Raw genomic sequence first — 7,640 nt, 5'->3', positions numbered from 1 at the left:
AACAAGCTATTGGAAGCGAACTTCACTGCCTAATTCTAAATTATCTTCTCAAAATTTATTTTCATTTCAATATTTAAAAAATTTCTTTTCAGAATTTGAAACTTAAGCTTATCTTAACTTACTTTTTCTATACTTTTTAAATTTGTGTTGGAGGTGAAATAGAATTTGCAATGTAAAGTTTCTCCCGTGGTATGGCATCCTCTTAAGTAGCATGCTCAAAATTGTTTGTTTTGTACGTCACATAAATTACTTGGAATTGGCAGCGTTAAGTTTCTCCCGTGGTATGGCATCCTCTTAAGTAGCATGCTCAATTTTTTTTGTTTTGTATGTCACATAAATAACTTGGAATTGGCCGTCTTTGATGATTATTATGAAATAATTTGATGGATGATAAATCTGAAACGGCTATTAATTTTTCAAATTATGTAAATAACTGTATTAAATGAAATTGTAATTTATAATTAATACTAAACTTGTATATATAATTAATTCATTCATTAAATCATTCATATCAGGGATCTGTTCAGGCCAAATTTACTACCATGTAGCAGAACCTTCAAAAATTCAACTTAAGGAAAAACGGTAGCTTCACAAAATATTTTTTCTTAAAATGTTTTTGTATCCTGTAAGAAAACGATAAATCCTTATTTTTACCGTATGTTTGTGTTGATTCTTTAATATAATTTTTGATTTTCTCAAATTATGTCTTAATTTTCACAAAATAGGTGCCTCTCTGAAAAACCTATACAGACCCCTGTATATGTAATTCATTAAACTCATCATTACATGTAAATTAACAATTTTATTTGGCTATGCTTTAATTAAAGAGCTGAGCAAATGAAGGTTCTTAGTAAGATTTTAATGAATTAAATGAAGAAAAGTAATGAGAAATGAATGATAATTACATTAACTAATAGTTTATTATTAATTAATTATCAAAACTAATTAAAAAATTATAAAAGAATAAGACTAAATGTGAATTGAAGTATGTGAAACTTACAAATTATCGACTTTCATTAGCTTTATGTTTAATATTTTACTATTGAAATATTATATTTTAACTTTACCAANTTTTAATGAATTAAATGAAGAAAAGTAATGAGAAATGAATGATAATTGTATTAACTAATAGTTTATTATTAATTAATTATCAAAACTAATTAAAAAATTATAAAAAAATAAGACTAAATGTGAATTGAAGTATGTGAAACTTACAAATTATCAACTTTCATTAGCTTTATGTTTAATATTTTACTATTGAAATAATATATTTTAACTTTACCAATTAAGTTTTAAGTTTATTTAAATACAAATACTTTTAAAATTTATTGAACATGCACTTTGTGTGTACAAATAATGAAAGACTTTTTTTTTTGTGCCTAAAATCAATTTATTTACTTCTCTTTTTTTAATCAAAATTAATGTATTCTTCATTTGATGTATAACAGCACAAATTCATGAAAGTATTTGAGCTTGAATAAAAAAAATACTATTTTTTATGTGATTAGTTTCTAATAACTATATAATTATTTAAATCATTTTAGTTAGAAATATTAAGTACTTTAGTTATATTATTGTTTTCATTATTATTAATTTATATTGTCAAAGCTTTGATTGTTTAGTGGAAAAATATATATAAAAAATCTTAATTTATCTACTAAGCCCTTTAATTATCTTTAAGTTTAACATTTGTTAAGTTAACACTTCAACAAAATTTTGGTGAAAATAAAAAATCTCATTGTTATACCAATACTACTATGGGTTTCTTAATTATATTCATTTTTTATTGTCATTGCAGAAATCTTTGTTTACCAAAAGGAGAAAGATTTTTATGACTCTACGCCTTTGAAAGAGAGCTCTCAAGTGCGACATTATACTTGTGACATTTGCCAAAAAACGTTTAAATGCAAGAGTAACCTGAATAAACATTACAAAATACACACTGGAGAGAAACCTTATATATGTGACATCTGCAATGATTCGTTCAATCATCCATCCAATCTGCGTCGCCATAAGCTTATTCATTTCAGGGAAACCTTAAGCAAATTCCTATGAGCTTAACTAATGTGTTGCTTTGTATGATAAATTTGAAAATTAGCTTTATACATTACTTCATATTTATATATTTATTTTTAATTTAATGTGTAGTATTTCACATCTTTTTTTTAATCATAAATAATTTAATATTTGTATTAATTAAGATTATTTTTTTATATATATGGCTTTTTTTGTATTGTCTTTTTATTCATCTTTTGGTACTAAAATATAAAATAATAATTTAGTATCATTGTCTAAATATGTATCTCCTCATTTGTAATGGGTACCGTAAATAAATATTATCGGATTTAAGGCCGTTTTACCCAGAACCATAATTCACGGTGTTTAGAAAAATGGAGATGGGTCTGAAATGCAGTTACTGGTGTGACAAAAAGGATTTGCGCACATTACCAATCATTAGCTGGCATTAGTTGTCATGCAAGCAATGATAACAAAACAGCTGTCAGTCCATTCACTCAGTTGTTGACATATGTAATTGAGACATTTCAGGTGTTGTGCACCTTTTGACAGTATATGAGAGATGGTTGTGAAATCAAACAATGAATAGAGAGTACATGTGGAAAGCACTGTATGTCTATTATTAGGACAGTGTTGTTGTTTCTAATGCCACTTGCCACACTAGCATGCCCGCTTGGTGAAACCGAGCAAATTTTAAGGCAGAGGGTGCGTTTCTTGTTTTTCAGTGGCGTCATCTATGGCCAAGAATTCGACTTCTGTCACACCTGTTTATAGGGCGGACCCATTCATTCATTCACAGATCGTAATTTTGACCTGAATAAGAGAACCATCGATCTTCAATCCAGAACCCCCAGAGGTATTGATTTGTTACGGGAACATGGAGGACTTTTTCGACTCGACAGATTTAACATGCATCAGTCACTTTACAACGCGGAGAGTCTTCAGCCGGCGGAGTTTGAACTCTCGGACATGGACCCAGCACTCTACCGACCAGGCTATCCTGGCATTAGGACAGTTCATGAATGGAACAAGCACTTTCAAAAAGAAATGAAGCATTCAGTTATAATTTGTTTACCATTTTTTTTTTTTATGAATGTTGTTGAACAGCCAACCCAATTTTTGAGTTTGCGACTGCCTTTGTAGACTTTTTTGATGGAATTAACCCGCATTTGCATTACATGGAAATGATTACCATGAAAACCTCACATGGTTAGCCTGATGGCAAGGGAACTCTAACCCATGATTTGTCTACCACTGATGATATTATACATCAGCAGTGTAGTCGGTGTGAACCGGGTACGGAATTCTAATTGATCAGCCATTGCTGTGATTCAAACTCGGTTTGCCTCATTGGAAGACAACTGCTCTATCCACTAAGCCACCATGGTTCTATGTCTACCATTGCAATGTGTGACAACTATCGCCACCTTGGAGGTGAAAAGTGCACAATTTTTTTTATACACCATCAACTAAATTTTAGTCATATCTTTTTTCTAAATACCTTGGTTTTCGTTTGTTGGTTTCTGGCTCATTATTTATTAACTGTATCTATAAAAAGCAGGCAAATATTTACAAATCTTCATTGAAATTATGACATCTGATTTAGATGAAGCTTTTTCTTACGTTATTCTGTTATTAAAAAAAATCTTATAAAAATCGTATTATTATTAACTCAAAGGGAAAAAAAGATATTTTAAATTCAAGTTCTTTTCCAAATTATATTGTTAACAAAAAGTGTTACTTGTTACACCTGCCACGTATAAGTTATTTTTAACCAGTTCTTTGCCTATAGGAAAGCTTGGACTTGACCATTATTCTAACATTTTATCTGAAAAAAAATTTAATATCAATTTCAAGGTTGATTTTATACGCTATCTCACTTAAAACTGATTTCCTTCTTTATTGCTATTGTAGTAAACTAATTTTAAAAAAACTTGCATTAATTATCATGGATCAATAAAGCTGTCAAAAAAGTTGAGAATTGATCAAAGTAAAGATAATGCAGAAAGGAACTAAATGAATATGTATTAGATTACAAATATTACATGTTGTATATGTACAAGTTTTGAATAACAAATGTTATTGTAAAATTTAAACTTTTACTGAAATAACTTTATTAATTTAATTTCTACTTAATGATTTTTTTTAAAATGTAGTTGGTTTGTAGCAAGTGTTTTTTTTTAATTATTATTTATACCTTTTATTTCTAAAATATATGCTGCCTAAATTAAAATTTCTTTAAATCAGCAAATTTTGATGTTAATTTTATTTAATTTTCTCTAAACTTTATGTAAAAAATAATTTTTTGACCTCTTTTTTTTTTTTTGAAGAAAATGTAGATTGATACTGTTAGAATGACTCTATTTAACATAGTTCATTTTAAAAAGGTAACTTATTAATAATCATTACTTTGCATTTAACTTATTAATGTTTGTTAAAACCTTGTTTATTGCCACAGCTATTAAAGTTCAAGATAAAGTTGATTAATATGGTTAACACCGTCAGATGTCAGTCATGCCCTGTTAAGAGACAATTTATATTTTATAAATAGTTATAAACATGTAACCCAATCAGTAAATGTAAGATTCTTATTGTTAGTGTTTATAGCATTGTAATTGTGAGCCAAATTTTAAAGACTAACTTTTCAGAAGACTTTTGAAAACAAAGAAACCATATACTGTTTGTCAAATGGCAATTATTCTTCATTGATAATTTTTCTTAATAATATGATATTGATTATATTACATGTTGGGGATTGAAAACTTTACTATTATATGTTGTGCAACTTTTGAAAACATATTTTTGTCTCTTGAAGAAAAATATGAAATTCTGGCATAGATATTTGCAAAGGTTATGAATATATATCCGACTGGCATTATTTACTGTCACTAACCAAATGCAAAAATGTTTTTGATAATCAACTATTTACGTCATTTTGATTGTGAAATGTAGAATTTTCATCATCTAACTGACAAAATTTATTCTTTATTTTTCAGAAAACTTAATAATATTATCATTGTTTGGAAATTTTATCATGTATATTTATGGTTTAACAAAACTTAATAATTTGTAATTTTTTTATCTTGTTATCTATGGTTTAATAAAAAGAATTGTTGTACTATTGAAGTAAGTTTTTGAAGAAAAAAACTTAATAGTTATTTCTATCTAATTTAAATTTAATAAATTATAAGTAGTAGAAATCAAATAGATAGACAGTAAAGCTGTTTTATATTAATGTACTGCATTCAAAATTAACTACTTTCTGCAGAAATCAACGGATTTTTTAAAAGTTGGTGGTTGAATAGAGAAATGTCTTGTATTCATAAGTCAAAAAAAAAAGAGTATCCTGAAATATTCTACTATGTATTAACTAGCTAATCCTCTAAGCGTTAGTCCTTGTTTTTTCCAAGCTTTCAGCTGGTGTCTTTCTCACATCAACAAACCAGTTTCTCATATTAATTTATGGGAAGATAGAAAATAGTAAAGAAATTTCAGTGCAATATTTGACAGGTTGTGAATACTTTAAAGGCTTGTGCAAAATATGTTGAGTAATAATAAATTGATATCCTTAATTACGTATTAATCAATAATTTATAACATACAATCATTTATTTTTTAATGACAACCATTACACATATGCTTTTCATTTTATTCAAAATGAATTTATCCATAACTTTCAATCAGCAGTTAAAGCTTGCTCATATATTTGAAATTTTTTAATTTAACTCAAAAATTAAAAAACTGCTTTTAAATTGACAATGTATAGGGTATCCGCGCACCTGAAAAGTCATGAAAAATCATGGAAGGTCATGAATTTCGCTATTGAACAAAATTTGTCATGAAATGTCATGATTTTAACTATTTTTTTTAAAAAAAAAAAATCATGAAAAGTCCTGGATTTTGATCGCTGAAAAATCTAATTTTTAAAATGGAATTTACCTCCTCCCCCAGTTTCATGTTATTCCGAATATCTGAATTTGTAACAAAATCCCCACTCATAGTCATATTTGATTAAAATATAAAATGTTTTCATTGTGTTCTGTAAAAATTATGGTGTTCTTTTAAAAAATGAAAGAAAAAACATCATTTCTAGAGCGATTTATCTTTTCAACTTCTGTGATTTTAGAATTTTTGTTATTATGTTTTTTTTTTTTTATGAGTTTAAAATTTTAGCTGAAGCAAGCCAGTCGTTGGCAAATTTTTTTATTCCGAAATGATAACAGAAAAATCAGGAGTATTTCTTTCCTTTCCGACGAGCAAGAAAAGTATCCTTAGAATGTAATTCTGCAGAAAAAAAAGAGAGAAAAAATTATTTGCTTTTGTATTTTTTTTTTAACTGTTTTATTGCTTCAACTCTTTCTTTACTCTGTTTTTTAAATTTAAAATCTATAAATATGAAGACGCAGAGTTAAGCAGTTTTGGTTGTACATATCATTTCAGTGAATGTTATTTTAATGCTTTTTTAAATTGATTGTGTTTTTGTCTGAGAAAATAGTAACTTTGTTAAGTCATGAAATATTCTTGAAATTAGTCATGAAAGTCTTGAATTTGAAAATCTAAAATGTAGCCGATATCCAGATTGTACCTTTATTAAAGTATAAATATTTCTTTAATGTTAAATATTGTAATAATATTTCTCCAAAGGGGTGCAATTAATTGACATATGCGTTTGAAAAATTTTTTGTTTGGAACAATTATAAATATGTGCTCATATATTTTTTTGCAGGAATCTCTTGCAATTACCAAAACAAAGAAGAAATGTATTTTTGTACACTCTGTACTTATTCCACGCCTCTGAAGGGAAGCTTAAAAACTCACATAAATATGCACACCAAAGAACGGCAGTATAAGTGTGGAGTGTGCCAAAAATCATTCACACAAAAAGGCAATTTGAAGATGCATTACAGAATACATACTGGAGAGAAACCTTTTAAATGTAACATCTGCAACAAAGCATTTAATCAGTCATCCAACTTACGTGCTCATCTGATGATCCATAAATATGCTTAATGAAACCTCTTCATGTGCTTTGCTGATAAGTTGTAAATTATCTTATCATCAAATACCTTCAACATAGCTTCTAATCTCCTATCCAACTTATATGTTTGCCAGATGATTCTTGAATAAACCTGATGAAACTTCTTTGTGTGCTTGTAACATTTGTAACAAATCATTTAATCAGTCATCCTACTTACGCACTCATCAGATGATCCTGATGAAACCTCCTCATTGGCTTTACTATTAAGTTGTAAATGATCTTATCACCATCAAATATTTGCTACGAAGCTTTTAATCCTTCAAACTTATATGTTCATCAGATGACCTATGAATGAAACTGATAAAACTTCATGTGCTTTATAAAAAGTTCTAAAGCTTATATCCAGTTAAATTCATTTTATATGCTTTTATTTTAATATAATTTTGAAACTTACTGACAATGAGATAATTGCTTTGTTTCACTGGGATTAGTTGGATCTAAATCTAGTATGTTCTAACGTCTAGCTTTCTTTTGACATACTACTTTATAATGCATAAAATGTTTTGTGTAATACTTATGTTTCATATGAAAATGAAGTTTATTTCTAACTAAATAAAATAGTAAGAACTGGAAGAAAAAGAGCAAT

At 27.5% G+C, this 7,640-nt stretch overlaps 1 protein-coding gene across 1 annotated transcript in view; it reads left to right on the top strand.

Annotated features, from left to right (window-relative positions):
• Positions 1-7,640, top strand: part of LOC107445576 (tRNA Selenocysteine associated protein) — a 363,438-nt gene that overhangs the window by 246,730 nt on the left and 109,068 nt on the right. The gene's annotated exons all lie outside the window — the stretch shown is intronic.

Source organism: Parasteatoda tepidariorum, chromosome 6 (genome assembly GCF_043381705.1).
Source record: "Parasteatoda tepidariorum isolate YZ-2023 chromosome 6, CAS_Ptep_4.0, whole genome shotgun sequence".
Classification (NCBI taxonomy): Eukaryota; Metazoa; Arthropoda; class Arachnida; order Araneae; family Theridiidae; genus Parasteatoda; species Parasteatoda tepidariorum.
Note: the sequence above shows the minus strand (reverse complement) of the source record. Positions and strands in the feature narration are given on the sequence as shown.